This window comes from Emys orbicularis, chromosome 8 (assembly GCF_028017835.1).
Source record: "Emys orbicularis isolate rEmyOrb1 chromosome 8, rEmyOrb1.hap1, whole genome shotgun sequence".
NCBI classification, from domain to species: Eukaryota; Metazoa; Chordata; order Testudines; family Emydidae; genus Emys; species Emys orbicularis.
Window position 1 is genome coordinate 66859370 of NC_088690.1, and position 20672 is coordinate 66880041.

Genomic DNA, 20672 nt, shown 5'->3' on the forward strand with positions numbered 1-20672 from the left:
CATTTAAGAGGATCTTTGGGTGCTTCCATGGGGTTTTGTAAGTAACCTATTTGGAGAGAGGTCACATCAGACATGGCTCCCAGGCTAAGCACAGTAGTTAAAGCTATGCTCTAGGCAGAGAGGTTTCAGGTGGTCGGAAGCACATCGTGGGTGACCATGGGTCTGTGCCCCAAGCTGTGTTTTGTGTACAGGATCTTGGAGGTGGTGTGCTGGGAGGCTGGGACTGCAACACACTAGCTGCCAAACAAAGGGGCAACAGTCCCAGGGGCCTGCCCTGGCTGGCTGGCTGGGGAAAACCAGTCTGATGCAGAGGGAAAACTTCATATATAGGCCCTGGGAAAAAGGCCATTGAGCAATGTGGTAATTTGGTCCGGCGCACACCGGAAGGGAGATGAGCTTTGAAAAAAGGGCATTTCACAGAGAATGGGGGGAGCAGGCTGGGCGAATCCCATTGTAGAAAGAAAACGGAGATGAGGCTGGGTCCAAAAAGGGCTCCCCAGCTTCCTAAAAGAATGTAAGGTCATAGAGTTTAAGGCCAGAGGAGACCACCAGATTAGATCTGCTAGACTGACCCACAGGCCACCAGCAGCACCCAGCCCCCACACACTAAACCCAACAACCGAACTTAGACTGAAGGATTACAGCCCACAGGAGACTGGACTATTGTGTGTCCCAGGCAGAGAACAGGAGGGACTGAAGTGCACCAGTTCTTGAGGCCCCCGCAATGGCAGGGAACTGAGGAAGTGAGATAGACCTAGATAATCTTGGCAAGTGACTCGCACCCACACTCTGCTGAGGAAGGCAAAAAAACCCCAAGGTCACAGCCAGTCAGACCTGGGGGAAATTCCTTCCTGACCCCACACGTGGCGATCAGTTAGAACCTGAGCTTGTGAGCAAGAACCAGCCAGCCAAGCACCCACGAGAAAGGATGCTCAGTGCCACCTCAGAGCCTGGCCCTCCTTGTCCAGCCGTGGCCATCCTTGTGAGGAAGCTGGGTCAGTTCCCTTCCTGTAACACAAGGGGGCATGCCATCTATCTTAGCTTGTGGTGCCATGTACAATTACTCCAAGTATGTATGTAGGCTGTTTGGCATTATATCACCTGAAGCTGCACCTGTATGGTAATAAGCAGCTGGCACAGGTGGTGTGTGCACCCAGATCCTATCTAAGGGTGGGAGAATTGTGGAATTCCACCCCCAGATCAATGAGTGCATGAGGTGGGGCTCTCGGAGAGATGAGGTGCATACAGAAAGGGGCCAGAGATGCAAACAGCCCCATAACTGTGACATGTATGATGTGGTTACTATTGGTTAAATATATTACCATTTATTCTGCTTATGCAACAATATTTCCAGTTAAAAACGAAGGCCAAAATTTTCCAAACTGGGTGCCTAAAGTCAGGTGCCTAAAAGTCCTAATCCAGCTTTGAAAATCTCATCTTAAATCCATATTTAGGCAGCTAAATAACCAGCCAGATTTTCAAAAGTGCTGGGCACCAGCAGCTCCCCCGATGTTATTTCTAAGGGGGAGGCAGTTGGATGCTGAATTGTCAGGCTTGCCGCTAGCACTCGCAGAGTGTCTAGGTTCTCCACTTATCAAAACCTTGTGCAAAGCTCTGAGCTGGCTGAAAAGTGAGCATGCCAGCCGGGAGGGTGTGTGGTCATGTGTCCATTACATTACCCTGAGCCCCTTCCACACTGTTGGCAGGATGTAGGTAGTTTCATTAGGACTGTAGCAGGAAGCCAGCCATAATTGGGCTGGGAAAGATTTTAGGCAGAAGCTCTACAGTGAATCAGAGAGAGAGAGAAGTGTTAGGGATATCCCTGCTCTACTTTGACTCATAGAGTTCCTTGTTCAGGGTTGGAAGAAAGTGACTAATTCTTTGCATTGGTCCCCAGTGATTCCAGTTCTGGGTCAAGTGTGCCCCATTGAGAAGGAGAGTGTTAATAACAATCATGTGTTTCTGCAAAAAGAGTTTAGATTGTCCAATGCGCTCAAATGAGCAAAAGTTTATTGGGCCTGGTGCAGAGAGGCACTTTGTTAAGATGATATTTATTTAATAAAATCAGTGGTGAAAAGCTATTAATTACGGCTGGGATTATCAAAGGAACTGAAGGGATTCAGACACCCGACTCCCATTGACTTTCCAAATGCTCCCAGGCCCTTTTGAAAATCCCCTCCCGTATCAGGTTTATAGATTGCTATGATTTATTATTTGCCGTAGCAGCCTGAGACCACAGCTCCATTGTGAGGGGCACTGTACATCCATAGAACACAAAGACAGCCCCTTCCCTAAAGACCTTCTCTCTCTAGTTGTAGGGGTCACCCAAGCCATGTGTTCTTCAATGCTTCTGCCTCGATCCTTCCCCGGCCTGGCTTCCTTCTAGAGGTTTAAAGAACTGGGTCAGGATTTTCCAAAGTGACCAGTGATTCTGGGTTCCCAACTTGAGACACCTTAGAGGGGCCTGATTTGGAGGAAGCGCTGAGCACTGGCCCTCCAAAAACTAGCCCTCATTAAGGGGTCTCAAATTAGACACCTTAAATCCAAAGCACCCAAAATCACTAGTGCCTTTGGAAAGTCTTGGCCACCGTACATATATTCCCTTAACTGGAAATGCCGTACTCATGCTCACTCTTTGACTTCCTGCTGCAATGATTTCAGGAATAAAAACACCAAAGGTTTCTTTGGAAGCAAGCAGAAGTGATCAATGTTTCAGTGGGGATGTATTCAGATCATGAATCACAACAGGAAAATACTTGATTATCAGCCAAGGAAGGGTACAGGGAGTTTGCCTATTCCCTTAACAGGGCAGAAGATAGCTATTTATGTTGCTTTATACAGGATGGCCCTGATCTTGCATGGGGATCCACAACCACAGACTCTACTCCTGGGTGAAGTACCATTGACTCGAGTTTTGGCTGTGTAAGGACTCCGTAGGAACCTTTATTGATGCTCAACCTGACTAGTTAAATACTTTACCCTGAATGCTAATGTGACGTGAAATTATAGTGGCTTGTTCTCCTGCAGAGGTCTATATATAAGTATATGGTTACGCCCTCGCTGACTGCATTGGTAACCAGGCACTTCATTGGCACCTCATATAGATGTTCCAGCCACTTGAGTATACAGGTGGGGAGAACAGTTGATTTTTTTTTTTTTTTTGGTTTGTTGGCAGTTCTGAAACAAATTGAGGGGAAAAATTGGTTTGGGTGAAGCCAAATCCAAAAAATGTTACACACTTTGGCACGACTTAAATGGGTGGGGGGTGGCAGGAGTCTCTGCCTTATAACCTTTAGCCCAGTGGTTAGAGCATACAGCTGGGATGTGGGAGAGTCAGATTCAATTCCCCTCTCTGGCGGGTGGGGAGAAGGGATTTGAAGGCCACTTCACTGTAGCATTCCCACATGAACTAATGCATCCTCACAATGCTCTGGGGAGGCAGGAAGATGTTGTTATCCCCTCTTGGCAGATGGGGAACTAACACAGAGAAAAAACCAAGGGCCAGGCACCTAGTTTCCATTGAAATCAATGTGAGTTAGGTGCCTAAATACCTCTGAAGATCTGGGCCTACGTGACTAGTTCAGGGTCGCACAAGCAGTTTGTTGCACAGCTAGGAAATTAACCCAGACTTCCTGAGTCCTGAATCACAAAGCCATGCCTCTTCCTCCCTTACAGAAATATGTTTGTAGGGGGAGACTGGAGTGAGGGCAGGGATTCCCGTGCTATGTAATTTATGTCACATGATGCATATGCACTTTCACCGGGGAACATTGTTTGCTGTAGCCATGTCCATATGGTGTATGACCCTGGAGTGAACAAGATAGAATCTGCATAAATGCCATGACAACATGTGGCACAAACGACTATCTCCTTTCTTTGGGGATTTTACACACATTTCATTTCCTTCTGTTTTCCACGAAAGCAGGCACTATGGGCACCAACATAAGATTTGTTAAAGGGAGGTGAAACACGCTGGCAGTGTTTGGAGCTGGATTACATGGAGGACAGGGCTCAGAGTTCGGGGTTCAGTATGGGCTAGGGTTCTGTTCTGGATTCAGTGAGACTGAAATCTCATAATCCAGTTTCATTGACTTCCGCCCAAAATTGAGTAAATCTCACCAGATCAACTGCTCTTGAGAGGTTTAACCCACCATGGAACACATCTGACCCAGGTCTGGAAAAAGAGCCTGTTCTGCTTTTTGGATCACCCCTGGAACCTAAACGATAAGTGGGTAGAATTCAGAGCTGGGGATTCCACTCTGAATTTACCCTAACCCTCCAAAAATTGAGAAAGGGGACAGTCAGATTGGAAGTTCCACCTCCAGGTTAGGTCTATCTGTAATTAGCATCTGACTGATAAAATATGCCATGTTCATCACAATTACAGTCTGTTATGGGGTGAACCCCCAGCATGGGTGAGAAAGGCCAGTTTGTCACATTCACTCCATCTGGGCTGTAATTAGATTATCACTTGTCAATCAAGGAGGGCGGGACTAAAGAAGGATCAGATGATAACTCAGACACCTGGGCTTTATTAATAGGATTCAGCACGTACTTCCATCCGGGGGAGAAGTTGCAGGGAGCAGCCAGGCTGGCTGGCTTAGGTTGGGCAGAACAGTGAGTGAGAGCAGAGCTGGAGAAAGGCAGTGGAACCCCAGGAAAGCATTGAGCACAGGGCCTAGAGGATAGGTTGGTTCTCTGGGACTTTGCATGACACTTGGACCTTTTCTTGTTACTCTGGAAGGGGTCTGAAGTAGCTCCTTCTCAGCTAGAGGGCTGAGTGGTGCACAAAGACAGATGGCCTGAAGGGGGCGCTGTTTCAGGGCTTTTCATTTACCTCACGCCCGGACCCAAGGGGGTGCTCTCAAGGGTGCGGACTCAACACTGCAGAGTCCAAATGCGAAGATGACTTACGTTTACATCTATTAAGAACTGGATTTCATGAGAGCATCAAGAACAGTGAAAGTGACCTGTATGCAGTTTAGGAAGATACATCATTTATATCAGCCCCATGTGAGATGTCTAGTTCCTCTGTTGAGCTACTCTGCTGTCCGATGCTTGAATGCTACAGTTAGTCACTGAATGTAGTCTGCATTCAAGCTGATAGGGAATTTTTTGACTAACCATGCCAATATGTCAAAATCCCGACTGTTCACATAACAGGTTTGGTTGCAACGAATCTCCCAACTCAAAACAGTTTTGGGGGGAACAAGTTTAGAATTTCTTCAGGATTTGTTTTGGGATTTTCAAAATGAAAAATTCCAATACAAAATCATAGACTCGTAGGAATAGAAGGGACCTTGAGGGGTCATCTAGTCCAGTCCCCTTCACTCATGGTAAACAAAATTACTTTGTTTTAAAAATGTAAGTGAATTAGACTGAAAAGCAAAATTGAAAGTTTCAAAATTATTGAACCAGCTGCCCCACCACACTTCCCCAGACCTGAAGAAAAGCTCTGTGTGGCTTGAAAGCTTTTCTCTTTCACAAACAGAAGTTGATCCAATAAAAGATATTCCCTCCCACACCTTGTCTCCCTAATATCCTGGGACCAACACAGCTATAACAACACTGCATACGTCTCTTTCCTGAAGTCAGTGGATTGGTGGAACTGAGAACACAATCTACCCCTCAAGGTTTTGACATCAATCCTGTATTCCTGCAGCAAGGGTGATATTTGCACAATCACCCAGCCATGGTTTGTCCTTTGGAGGAAAGTACTAGGGACAATGGTGAATACTCTTATGTTGACAGATGTCAATGGCTGTCATTGGGGGTGGTCTTAGACCTCAAGACAATCACAGACCCCATTACAGCCAATGGGTGTCAAACATTCTCTTCCAGGCTCAAGAGAAGGAACAATCTGTTTCATTCACAAAGAGAGATGCTGCATGCAAGTGAAGTTGAACAAGTAGAACTTTATTAAACCCTGTGGACTGCTCTGTCCCTGTGGCTGAGTTGTTTCCAGCCTGACTCCCCTATTCCCCATTTCCTTGGTGTTCCCTCAATAACAGTCCCAGGGAACATGGACCCTCTGGCTTCAATTCTGTTGATCATGATATGCAATCAAGCCCTTTCATGTAATAAAAACAGCTGCAGATAATGGTGATGACCACCCAGGGCAATAGGCTGCCTGGCAGGCCAGAGCTAACCCAGGTAGACTAACAGGGGTTACCCTGGCCTGCAAGTGCAGGGGCTTGGATGTTGGGTGCAGCACGTGTATTGGAGAGGGAAAGTCAGCAGAAGGAATTGTGAGTGTGACCCTGAGAGGATGCCAAGGGACAGGGCTCCTTGAGCACAGGGCTCCCTCGAGTGGCAGACCTGGGGATTTCTGAGCACTCCACTGAGTTCTGGGACACAGGACTTTGTGGACAGGCTTTGTAAACAAACAAGATTACACCAAGAACAGATCTAACTCCTATCACTGATTTCCCCTCCTGAGAGAAACAATCCTGCAAGGCCCTGGATACTGGCTAACTGTTTGGGCCAAAGCAGCAACAGTATAGTTGGCCGCTCAAGGGGCTCGAGGGGACATCAAAGGTCCGTGGCCCGGTGTGCTTAGCACCAATAAAGACACCGAGGGGAGAAAGCAAGCCAAGTTTATTTCAGAGCTCTGAAATGGCACTAGGAGACCAGCATGTCTCAAATCCAGTGCAACAAATACAAATAACTTTTACCTTTTATACCCCAAACTGTTTATGTGTAAACCTTTGTCTGGCTATTCCCCCACCCCTCCCTTCCAGACAACTGTTACAATAAGCTCTACATAAGCTTGTGAGAAAACTTTCCCAGTCTCTGCGACCTTGAGTTAGACGCCTGTAAACTAACTACCCCTGCTCCTTATCTCTATTATTTCTGCTAGTGTGAGTGAAACTGCAGCCATCTGCTAGAAACGCTGACCAATACATTTCTGCTTCAGCCTACTTCAGAGCATGTAAAGCAGTAAACACAGAAGTAGGTGAGAGTTCACAAGATGGAGTTTGGGGGTTCAGATAGTCAATTAGGCATTAACGTGCCATCGCGGGTAAAATGAGGGTCCGGCTGTAGAATCTTGCCTGTATGCTCGGGGTTCTGCTGATCGCCATATTTGGGGTCGGGAAGGAATTTTCCTCCAGGGTAGATTGGCAGAGGCCCTGGAGGTTTTTCGCCTTCCTCCGCAGCATAGGGCAGGGGTCGCAGACTGGAAGATTCTGTTGTGGGTGGGTCAGCTTTTGTGGCCTGCAACATGCGGGAGGTCAGACTAGATGACCATATTGGTCCCTTCTGACCTTAAAGTCTATGAGTCTATGAGTCTATGAGATAGGCCCAGAGCAAGAGAGTTTCATCGACACTTTGGTCTTCCGCTCTCCCGAGTTACCTGGTAGCTATGCCTAGTGGACCCCAACAATCCCTCCTTTGAGAACACTCAGCAAACCTTTGTCAGAGTTTTCTCATACTCTAAAGACAAAATGCGATTAAGCTCCATACAATCAGGATTATCAATAAGAGAGTATAAAGCAACCTCTGGGGAGGGGGAGGTACAAATCTTACCTATGAGCACTTTACAGCAAATGAGCAAAAGAACAAGAACAAAACATATCACCACACCTGTGAGCAAGATGCGAACAATGCTCCCCCCTATATCCCCTAGTTCCCCTAAACCAGGTATCCAAACCCAAAGGGAATCCAAAATAGTGGGTTCCCCTTCCTGGGCCTTCCACTGGTTAAAGGCCCGTTCTGCTGACAAGATGTGCTTGTTAATGTCCTGTGAAAACTCTGGGACATAGGTACAACACTCTTCTCCAATAAGGGCACAGACCCCGCCTCGTGAGGCTAACACATAATCTAGAGCCTGACGGTTCTGCAAAGCCAGCAGTCGAAGCTGGTACAGCTCAGAACTTATGCTTTCCTCTATGGCTAGGGTATGATTGGCAAACTGGGTGAGAAATTTAGACAGTCTTCTGTAAAGTTGGGCTAGTCGTCCTACCCCATAGGAAGGGAGGGCTATCATCCCAAACCTGTCTCCTTCACTGATGGGTTCTAAGGTAGCTCTCAAGGACCGATAGTACCTGGGACGACCTGAGGGAGCCTTGGGTAGAATGCGGAGGGGAGGAGCAAGATAGCCTTTGTAACAGCTACCATGCCAACCATTAGGAAGCCATTTGTAGGCACTAGTACCACAAACCCAAAAGGCTTCACCATAACTAGCCTTTCCATTGTTACCTTGTGAGTCCCGTAGGGTGGCTTGTGGGGAAAGGGTAAAGAATGCAGCTCCGGTTTGCCAACCGGTGGCATTCAGTAAAGGAACAGTGAGACTTATACCAGGACCAATATAAAATCTACACTTACTGATGCCCGCAAACCAGGTATGTTTACTCGTACTGGCTTGCTGATAACATATGAGAACAGTGGGTGGAGAACGTAAACGAATAGGTGGGGCTTACGAATGGCCTTATAATGGGAAATCCAAGAGCCATTGTGTAGGCCATAAGAAGCTTCCACAGTACAGTTAGATCGCAAACCTAAATTGTCAGAGGTGCTGCTGCTGATAACCATCCACCTTTGACAAAAGTCTGACCAAATACATAGGCCAGGTCGGCCTTCTGTGAGAAAATAAAACCAATGCTCAGGGTTTTCGCGGGGAGTATGCTGTGACTGTTCAGAAAGATCACTAACGCATTTGTTAGTCTCTAAGGTGCCACAAGTACGCCTGTTATTTTTGCGGATACAGACTAACACGGCTGCTACTCTGAAACGCATTCCCAGCGACCCTTACTGTTTTTTGAATAGCAGCTTAAGTCCCAAATCGTCGTTAGCAGTCTTCTCCGCAGGCTGGACAGTCCACTGTTTAGGAGCGGGCACTGCTTTCAGTCGGGAGTGATGAATCCAGTTCTTCTGTCCTTCGATCTTTGCCACTGTATGGGTGACAAGCAGGACGGTGTGAGGTCCCTTCCACTTCTCTTGGAGAGGCTTGTCCTTCCAGGTCCACACGAGAACGGAGTCACCAGGCTGCAGGGAGTGGACCCGAGGTATCCAGCAGAAGAGGCTGTGAATCTTTGGTGTACCTGTGAAGAAAAGAAAGAACAGCAGACAGAGAGCACATGTACTGAGACAAGAAACCACACCCCACTTCCCATTCCCCTGCCAGAACTGGGGTACCATTCATAGGCCATGCCCTTCCAAACATAATCTTGAAGGGACTAAGCCCTATCCTACCCTTAGGGAGAGCACGAATGCGAAGTAACACAAGGGGCAAGGCATCAAGCCACTTAAGAGAGGCCTCCTGACAGACCTTTGAGAGATGTCGCTTGAGCGTCTGATTTGTGCATTCCACTACTCCACTGGCTTGTGGTCGCCAGGGTGTGTGGAATTTCCAGGGGATTTGCAGAGCACTTGATATCTTTTGAACAATTTGAGATGTGAAGTGTGTTCCATTATCAGATTCCATCCACTGGGGGAGGCCGAAGCGAGGAATGATTTCCTTGACAAACTTAAGAGCCACTGTTTTGGCAGTGTTGTTGTGACATGGGAAGGCTTCAGGCCATCCGCTGAATCGATCCACTAAGACGAGGAGGTACCTGTACCCTTGGGTCCTGGGAAACTCAGTAAAGTCTATTTGCCACACCAATCCTGGGCCTGGGGTAGGTTCCAGGGTGGCTGGTGGCACTGCTACTCCTGGTCGTGGGTTATTCTTTTGGCAGATTAAACATTCAGCTTGTACCTGTGATGCTAGGGGTTTAAGTCCAGAGGTTAGAAAATATTTATTCATGAGCTGGGTAAGAGCCTCTCTGCCTGCGTGTGTGGTTTGATGCAGTTTCTGCAACACTGGTCGAATCAAGCCCTTGGGCAGGAGGATTTTTCCCTCTGTGGAATAAAGCCATCCCTCCTTTTCCTGGAGACTGAGACTGTCAGCCAGGTTTCTGTCCTCTTGGGAGTACTGAGGGGCTGCAAGTTCACCCACTGATGGGATGAGGGCATGCATTTGGGCATTCTCCTCTGTTGGTGATTTCAGGGTAGCAGCTCGCTTAGCTTCCCTGTCTGCTCTGGCATTGCCCCTGGTTACATCTTGATCTTCCCTTTGATGGGCTTTGCAATGCACCACTGCTACTGCTGAGGGGAGTTGTACTGCTTCTAAAAGCCGGAGAATTTGAGACCCATGCTTGACCGGAGAGCCTTGGGCTATTAGCATTCCCCTTTGCTTCCACAAACCAGCGTGAGCATGCAATACCCCAAAAGCATACTTTGAATCAGTAAAGATATTAACCCGTTTGTCTTTTGCCAGATCGAGGGCACGGGTCAGGGCCACTAGTTCAGCAAGCTGGGCAGACGTTCCTGCCGGTAAACTCTCAGCTTCCACGGTATCATGAAGAGACACAATAGCATAACCAGCCCTCCTTTGCCCATCCACAACAGTACTACTTCCATCTGTATACCATTCCAAGTCAGCATTTGGGAGTGGCTGATCTTTTAGATCTGGGCGGCTAGAATACTGAACATCTATGATTTCTAGACAGTCATGTTCCTGCTTTTCTGTCTCTGGTAGCAGTGTAGCTGGATTAAGGGAGGGACAGATCTGCAGGGTGACTTCAGGATTCTCTAACAGCTTCGCCTGGTACCGAGCAACCCGAGCCTGTGTGAGCCAAAGACCACCCTTAGTGTCCAGCAAGGCTCGGACCATATGGGGAACATACACTTGCACAGTTCCTCCCAGTGTCAGTTTCTCAGCTTCCCCAAGCACTAGAGCAGTAGCTGCGACCGCCCTCAAACAGGCTGGCCATCCTTTTGAAACTTGATCCAGTTGTTTAGAAAAGTATGCCACAGGACGCTTCCAGGCACCTAATAGCTGGGTAAGCATTCCCAAAGCTACCCCTTTTCGTTCATGCACATACAATTGGAACGGCTTAGATATATCGGGCAAGCCCAGGGCTGGAGCTTCCATTAGCTTCCTTTTCAAGATCTTAAATGCCCTGTCCGCTTCTGGGGACCAGTGAAAGGGGTCTTGATCCGCTCCCTTAACACATTCATACAGAGGTTTAGCCCACAGTCCAAACTCTGGAATCCATATTCTGCAAAAACCTGCCATGCCCAGGAATGCTCTAAGCCATTTACGGTTGCTGGGGATGGGAACTTGGCAGATAGCCTCCTTTCTTTCGTTTGAGAGCTGTCTCTCTCCCTGCCTGATGTGAAATCCCAGATATTGAACCTCTGAAAGAGCAATTTGGGCTTTGCTTTGAGATACCCTGTATCCTCACAATCCAATAAAGTTTAGGAGACTCACAGTAGCTCTGAGACAAGGGATTAGACCCACAGCAGCAATTAACAAGTCATCTACATATTGCAGCAGGAGGGCTCTGTCTGAATTATCCCACTCCTCCAAGTCTCTGGCCAAGGCCTGTCCGAACAGAGTGGGGGAATTTTTAAATCCTTGAGCCAATACTGTTCAGCAAAGCTGCTTTTTAACCCTTCTGTGGTCTTCATTATGCCTTGCAGTATTTTGCTGATCTCACAGTTGCTTGGGCACATTCAGGCCCCCCTTTCTCTTGGTTGTCAGTCAAGTCTTAGCTGTGTACACTGTCCTTGGATGAGCCTGCTAGCTGTATTTTCCTCTCAGTTAACTCATTCTGTGCTTTTTCCTCTTCTCCCTTTCTCAGCTTCTTCTAACTTCCAAAGGAACCTTCCACTCTTCACTTATACACCTTTCCTCCAACCATTAACACATACACATTGCCATCATACACCTTTCCAGTAACATCACTTCTATACAGAGCTTTGAAGCAACAAACCAGGATGAGCACACTCACTTCTGAGGATTCCATTCTGTACAACCTCTGGAGTCCAATAGCTTTCCCTTTTAAACCTTAAATGCCTTCTCTGTCTTCCTTCTTAGCCTTGGCTATAACCTGAATCCGCTCCACTTCAGACAACAGGGTTCTCATAAGTATATTGCAGTCATCCCAGTCAGGCTTATGGCTAGCTAGACATCCTTCAAAGATTTCTTGTGTTCCTGGACGGGCTACCACACTCTCAGTAATCAACGGATACAATCCCACCAAGGGGGGGGGGTACTCTCTGAAGCCTGTGGGGGTGGAGGAGCCGAAGGGGACACCGATTCTGGCATTACAACAGTGGGAGGGTTCTGGGGTTTAGCAGCCAATACTACCGAGCCTGTCGGAGTCAAATGGCACTTGAGCAAAATATCAGTCCTATTTCTTAACACCATAAACGTATACGCATAGAGATGTTCATTCCATTTACCTATTCTCTGACAAAACAAAAGCAACTGAAGGATCGTGTTGTAATTAAGTGATCCTTCCGGTGGCCATCTTTCTTGGCACTCCAGCTGGTACTGAGGCCAATCAACTGTACAGAACCTTTTCAATTTACTTTTAATCAACTAATCAGATCCAAACACTTTCCAGTTCACCAGAATGCATTCTAAGGGTGTACACTGTACCCTGCCGGCTGTACTCTGTCCCTGCCCCATACTGAGGGAGACTCTGGGCGTCCCCAGGTCAAAACAGGCAGACACTGGGCGTCCCCAGGTCAAGACAGATAAAGTCCCCACTGGACTGTTCCTACCTTATCCAAGGGTCCGGTTCTGCACTGTCGCCCTATCCACGGGACCGGTTCCCCACCGTCGCCCGCAGCTGCTTCTCCACTGTCTGTGTGCGTTGCACCGTTGTGCCCTCCGGGGTCGAACAAACCACGTCTCTGCCGAGGCCCCCGATGAAGTCACCGGTGAGCGCTCTGAGCGTCGGTCGTCGTCGTAATCCGTCGGCCACCAGGAGGGATCCGGGCAAGGCTAAATTTCAGCCTCGAGCCCACCCAGGGACGCCAAAACTGTTGGCCGCTCAAGGGGCTCGAGGGGACATCAAAGGTCCGTGGCCCGGTGTGCTTAGCACCAATAAAGACACCGAGGGGAGAAAGCAAGCCAAGTTTATTTCAGAGCTCTGAAATGGCACTAGGAGACCAGCATGTCTCAAATCCAGTGCAACAAATACAAATAACTTTTACCTTTTATACCCCAAACTGTTTCTGTGTAAGCCTTTGTCTGGCTATTCCCCCACCCCTCCCTTCCAGACAACTGTTACAATAAGCTCTACATAAGCTTGTGAGAAAACTTTCCCAGTCTCTGCGACCTTGAGTTAGACGCCTGCAAACTAACTACCCCTGCTCCTTATCTCTATTATTTCTGCTAGTGTGAGTGAAACTGCAGCCATCTGCTAGAAACGCTGACCAATACATTTCTGCTTCAGCCTACTTCAGAGCATGTAAAGCAGTAAACACAGAAGTAGGTGAGAGTTCACAAGATGGAGTTTGGGGGTTCAGATAGGCCCAGAGCAAGAGAGTTTCATCGACACTTTGGTCTTCCGCTCTCCCGAGTTACTTGGTAGCTATGCCTAGTGGACCCCAACAGTATTATTGGGAATACAGTTTCAGAAGAGGCCAGAACCATGGCCAAATGTAACCTGTATGACTCCAGAGGCCGCAGTGCAGCAACTCCAGACTAACACCAATGCACATGTGAAAACAAAACAATATTCTGTCCCATGACCCAGTTGCCATCAACAGAAATTCTTGACTTACCGTCAGCATTCCTCTGTCAAACAATCATTTGAATGATGCTTTGGAGAACAAACATGATGCGGACAGATCAACACAAGATGTGATTTCGGTAATAGAACTTGCCTTGATTTTAATAATAAAAATTAAAAGATTTGCTGGGTGCCAACAAGAATTCTTTACAAACCAATCATTTCTGGAAAGGCATCAGATCTGACTCTCAGTCTTCATAGAAAGCAGGACTATTTAGTTAAAACGGAACCTATTATGTGACGACTCGTCAAATTAGAGACAAATTTTCAAGTGCAGCCCTGCTCTGAAAAGTTACTCATCATGGGGTTCTGCGCTATTGCTTCTCAGGTATTACCATAGCAAGGTTCCCAGTTTTCAGCTAAAATGGTGGTGTGGTTTTCCTTAGTGCCTGCCTGGCCTCTGAGAGCCAAGCCGGGTTCTTTCTTCTCAGGCATCATCACCAGGGTAAAGATCCTGCAGTCCTCACTAGGCATCTGTGCAACCTAATAGTCTTCTCATTATGTCCCCAGTGGCATGGGTGAAGCCACATTGCTTTGAAGGGGCTAGGGTGAGGATTGTAACTGGGTGATCGTGGGATTGTAACAGATGTAACTGTTTGGAATGTATTAAAATTCTGTGGATGACGTGCAAGAAAGAATAGAACCCAGCTCACTTACTTAGCTCTGCTGGCTCTTCCAGGCTAAACGGTGTAAATGTACTGTAGGCACTAAAGTGAGCTGATGTAACTCCTGTGAACAAAGAATCTACTGAGTCTGAAGGTGCCATTTTTCCATAGTCACTCGTCAAAGCAGAGCCATACTTGAAGCAGGGCCTTCTCTGGGGGGTGCTTTGTAATTCAGATCTGCATTTTATACCGGAAATGCCAGAAGGGGCTGCAGGGATCCCACAGCAGCTGTCCCAAGCAAACATGACAAACCCACATTTTGACAGGAAGAATCCCATCCCCACGGTATGAAAATGGGCAATGGGAGGAGGGGAGACAGGACCCAGCAATGGATCTGGTGACAGAAACCGGGGCCAGCCCTTTGCTGGACTCCATGCCCCTTTCTGCACACCTGACCCCTCAATGCAGGCAACCTAAATTCTGGCCTCTCCTAACTTTTGCATGCATGACCATGCAGCCTTCATAATGATCTTTTCATGTAGTTGCAATATATATAAGTACACTGCATCATATTAATATAGCACATAAACGTCCGACCCCAGTGGCTGTAATTAAGATCTACACAATACGTTTGTTGCTAAAGAAAAGGTCATGAGAAGATTGCAAGTGGGAACTGGATAGAAAGGGGAAAGCAAAATGAAGTGTCAGGCTGATGTCTCCTTGCTACAAGAACAGCGTTCAGAGACCCATTCCTGCATCGGGAAGCCTATTTTGTTAGGTTGTCTGGTTTGAATAATACTCAAGAGAGGGATATTGTGGCATCTCTTTGTACCTATTCCATTGATGAATTGCTCCAATATAAACACACAATAAAGACTTGCATTCACCAGAATCTCTTCATTGCAGAGAGTCCCAGAGTGCTCTAGATCGTCTATAGCTACAGGACTCACTCCGCCCCTGAAATACAGCCATGGCTGCCTTACGAGGGAGACAGGCCAACATTGCACACTGCATAACAGTGCTGAGGCCTTGGCTACACTGGCAATTCACAGCGCTGCACTTGCTGCGCTCAGGGGTGTGAAAAAACACCCCCCCTGAGCGCAGCGAGTGCAGCGCTGTAAAGCGCCAGTGTAATCAGCGCCTGCAGCGCTGCACGCTCCCTCGCAGCGCTGCAAGCTATTCCCCTCGGAGAGGTGGAGTACTTGCAGCGCTGCGAGAGAGCTCTTGCAGCGCTGGCGGTGCGACTACACTCGCGCTTCACAGCGCTGCCGCGGCAACGCTGCCGCGGCAGCGCTGTGAATCCGCGAGTGTAGCCAAGGCCTGAGAGAGGATTTATGGACAGTGGCAGATCCCTATGCTCCTGAGAAGTTTTTAATCTTCATGCACAGGGAATGTGGGATTTGAAGGTTCTCTCTGAATGACATACAGTCAATTTATCCAGCCCCCTTCACCATTGTGTCTCAGCACCTCACACACCTTCAGTAAATTCTCTCTAACCACGTGCCTGAGAGGGAAGGAAGGAATATTCCCATTCTCCAGATTAGGAACAGAAGCACAGAGACTAAATGTGGCTTGTTCAGAAAGCCTCAGCACTGGCCTAATTCTGCATCTGTTTAAGTCAACAGGCCAGTACGGAGCGCCTTAGAAAATCTGCTGCTGACCAGCCTGAGGCCACATGGGAAGTGGGCGGCACCTGAGCCCAGCTCTCAGCACAGGACCTTAGCCACAAGACCCCTTGACTCATCCCATCTGTGAAGGATAAAGGACTAAGGTCACACGGCCACGTTGGAAGAGTCTGGGTTCAAGGCCTAGCTCTGCCACAGACTTCCAGTCTGACTCCAGGCAAATTGCTCAGGGTGAGGTTTGCCAAAGCGCTCAGCATTGGCCTGTTGATTCTGTACCAATGGGCCTGTACGCCACAGACCTCATGCTTAGCCAGTCAGCCATGTCCCTTGATGCTGTGATGCTACACCTTCTAATGCTTAACCTCACTTCTCCCTGCCCCACCTACCTAGTCTCCCTCCACCACCTAATGGGAAAGGAAGCAAGTCTGGTCCTCTGGATCAAATCCCTTCTACATGCCTGGAGGCAGCTTTCATGTCACCTCTGCATCTTCCCTCTAGAATGAACATACCCAGACATGCCCTTCAAAAAGAAAACCCCCAGAAGCTTTTGCACTTTTTCCCTTCGTGCTCTCATTTTGAAAGAGTGTCTATAATCTTTCATCCTCTGCCAGCAACAGGAAGCCAGACTGCCTCTGCAGTCTGGCCAAAGCACACCACAAACTGGCAGAGCAGCTCATTTTTTTAGCAACAGGCACCCTTGATGCAATCTCTCTCCTGACAAGTCAGATCTTTCAAGTAGGCACAGGGAGCTGCAGCCCAGAGCCAAATTTTCCAACTGTCGGGAGTTTTCTGACCAAGGCTTCTGGTTCAGTGCTTTATAAAGCTAGGGGTCATCTGCAAAGTTCAGAGCCCAGCTCCCTAAAGTTCTGTTCTCTGCATTTAACTCAACCCACTTCCATTTGTCAGCTGGTGGAAAACAAGTGTATGAGACAATGTTGCTGCTTCTACCAAGTGAAGCCCCAGCCCAACAAAGCACCTCGGCTGAGATTTTCAAGTAACCTGAGGGAATTTTGCTGCCCCAGGCCCACTGATTTTTCAACAGGCCTCTTTGCGACACCCATTCTTAAGTACTTGCTGAACTTTTCTGGGAGACAACTCGTATGCGTAGTCAATGGGACTGTTCATGTGCTGAAAGTTAAGCACGTGCTTAATTGCTTTGCTGAAGCAAGGCCTGAGTCAGTGAGCATATGTATGCATGTGTAACGCTGACAGACCCTGGTCATTGATGGGTGGGATTGAACCTGGGACTACTAGAGTTTACTGCATGAGCCTCTCTCTTCCCCCCCAAAGAACACCACACCCAGGAGGTGTGCGGATTACACATGTATGCACCAGTGTGTGTATGCAAAAAGTGGTAAATAAAACACAACAGGACTCGGTGGAAAAGCAATGTTTGTTGTAGTGCTACAGTGTTTTAAGGGAGGGGCAACTGTAATAAGTTACTCTAAAGGAAATGCACTGGTGAATCAATATCTGCCGGCCCAGTAGGAGAAGTGGAGTTCAAGCTGTAATTCCCCTGGAGCGTGGAAACTCATGCTTTAAAACATTCTACATTTTTGGCTTGAGGATCTGGCCTGCGAGAGATGGAGCGCATGGATGATGGACACCACTTTCACACAGGTTTAGAGCTGTGGTTCTTGTAAAGTTTCAAATCAACTCTGTGGGCTAGAACCTCAGCTGCTGCAAATCCACATTGTTTACACCAGCTGAGGATTTGGCCCTACAGAAACAAAAGCTTCGCTTGCAGAATGTTTGGAAGAAGTTAAAAGAATAAAGAGGGGGAGGAAAACCAGTAGACCAGAAATAAGTTGGAACATGAACCCATTGTCTTAGAATAAGTCAAGTTTACTACACAAGGGAAAGGCAAGGACCAGACTGTTTTGAAATGAGACGGCGTAACAAGATTGTGGTAGCTAGCAGTTGCACATTGGGTCCCAGTGGATGGAGAAGGTGGCCACTTCTTTCCGTTTAAGATCATAAAGAAAGGAAAACATCTGCTTTGTTTTGCATACTCTCTCTGATGTGTTGCCAAGGCTCAGTGTCATCTATTACCAACTTCTGTTATGTATAGAAATGAGCTCATGCTGCAAAATATGGATTCAGCTATAATATATCAGGGCACGAAGTGATCAACCCTTAGGACCTAACCTCAGCAACAACATGGGCTACCACAAGCACATCAGTGCTGTCCTTTCCTGGCTACACTGGCTTCCCAAAGAACATTGAATCAAGCCCTGGGTCCTTATCTTCCAGGTGCTCAATGGCCTGGGCTCAGGGTATCTAAAAGATGGCCTAAAGCTCCCAGACAAGGACCCTGGTTGACAGCTCTGCTGTTCAGGTACTTTCTACAATAAGGGTAAAGCTTGTCTGTGCAGGAGACAGAGCTTTCTGAGGGGGTGGACTGTGAATGTGGAACAAACTCTCCCAGGGACTAAGGACACAAACCTTCCTCTCCAAGGGTAAGGTACATGTCTTCAACCTGGCTTCACCCATCTAGAGATAGTGCAGAATATAAGGAAAACCATACCATGGAATCCTACCAAACCATTACACTGCACACACAATTCACCCCGGGGAAGAGGAAGAGAGAAAGAAGAAACCATGTGTGACAGCTGTTAGTCATGGTATTTAGTGCACCACTGGAAGGTGGCGAGTGTGGTACAAGACTCTGATGGGAATAGAAACCACATTTCTTATACCTTAAAATTCAGCTGTGTTGGATCCAAGGGTTTGGTTCTCCCCATTACAGCTATAGATGGTAGATGCAAAATTCATGTCTAGGTCTGGGTTCAGATTTCAAACACTTCCAAAGGTTGGGGCGGGAGAGTAGAGCCAAAGTTGTCCGTTGAACATATCCGGTAAAACATCTCTTTCACCACCAGAAACAATACCGATCCGTAGGGCTCTGTGTTTGTCACAGAGGTCGCGGAAGTCACGGATTCTGTAACTTCCTATGACCTCAGTGACTTCTGCAGCGGCCAGGGTGGCTGACCCCAAGGCCACCCGAGCAGCTGTCTCCAGAGCCAGCTGCTCAGGCGGCCCTGGGGACAGCCACAGTGGCCACTGATGGAGCAGCCCCGGCCCCAGGGAAAAGCTGCACTGACCGATGCTCTGGCAGCTCCTGGCAGCTGGCCCTGGGGACCGCCCGAGCAGCAGCCGATGCGGCTGACCCTGGGGACCACCTGAGCAGTGGTCCTGGGGGCAGTGGGAGCAGCCGCAGCTCAGTGGCTCCCGGCAGCAATCCCGGGGTGGCCGGAGCAGCCTCTAGCCCCCTGGGGCTTCTCCCCCCAGCCTCTGGTGTCGTGGGCTCCTCCCCTCCGCACCCCCACAGTAGCACTCCTCCCCCTAAGTTTAAATCAGGGGAATTTATGGTATAAGTCATGGACAGGTCACGGGCTGTGATATTTTTTATTGCCCGTGACCTGTCCATGACTTTTACTAAAAATACCCTGATTCAGTCGTAGCCTTACCGATACGTTAGTACTAGCGCTGGCTCAAGAGAGTGCTCATTACAGTTCTGAGCGGACTCCTGAGTATGTGTATCTGTTGGATGGGATCAGAAGTGCTCAGCAATCCCTAGCCCTGTTCATTTGGAGCCAGGTGATCTAAGGGCTCTGCCCACTGTCTCCATCAAGTTCCAAGTGTCTATAAAGTAAAGACTAGCAACACCTGTGAAGTCCTACAGGGCCCCAAGATTCACACTTCATACATCCCCTTTCAATGGAGGATCTCAAAGCATTTCCCAGACATTAATCCTCTGTGATGTAATGCACCGCTGTATTCCCACCTTACGCGCTATTACAATGAGCTTTGTACAAAATATGCCTTGGGAGATATCATTTGAAAACTAATAATTCGCCGGTCAATGATGTCATGGTGAAATGTGCGTAGCAATATTGTGTATAAAGTTACGAAATCCCCCCTGGATCCAGAGGGGCCTTGCATGTTGTGACTCCGCCCCCCGCTAAGCCCCAGAAATAGACGAGCAGGTTTAGAGCCTCATGTTTCCAAAGGGGATCGGACTCCGCCTCCCGTCTGGCTCAACAGAGAGACTCTGCCCGCAGCAGTTGGATTGAGCCCCTGGCGCTAGGGCGACAAAGGGAATGTAGGCACTGCAGTGGAATTCACAGCCCTGAGTTAGGCACCCACCTAGGCTCCCCAGGCATCGCGTGGGGACAGTTAAGCACCTGAGACGGCGACGCTCAGAAGCCAACAAGCAAAGGGAGCCGCCTAAGCTAGCCAGGATTGAAATACAGAGGAAGGGGTGGGGCTTAGGGCCCTGATCCACACAGCTACTTCAGTGCCTGACTCCCACTGAGCTGGGCCCTGGGCAGCTCGCTCCCCATGGGATTCTCAGCCAGGAGCCTCTTCTGCAGTTAGGTGCTGAATCCAGGGCAGCCCTTCCCTGCAAGCACACACCACTGAGAGAGAGAGCCCATCACCCCTTGTAGCCAGTGAGCAGGGCACCCGCCTGCCATGTGGGCCAAGCCCCTCAGCCAATGATTGAGCATTTCTCATCAAATGAAACAGGAGAGAGCCCACCCCAGAATACCCAGCAGCCTAGTGGTCAGGGCACTTCGCTGGAGTGGACAAGACCTAGGTACAAATTCCTGCTCCAAATCAGGCAAAGTGGGGACTCAAACCAGGATCTCCTGTGTCCCATGTGAATGCACAAACCCCTTGGTATCTGGTGTTCTAGAGGGGATGAACCCAGGGCAGCCAGCCCTAAAAGTTCCCAACCTGCTTGCCCTCAGTTGTCTTTTGCATGGATAAGGTGCATTCCTGCTGGATTAGGCCTTGTATCTAGCCTTTAGTGACTACATCACCCACCCCCATAGACACAGGTGGATCTCCATGTTTCCCAAGGGGTC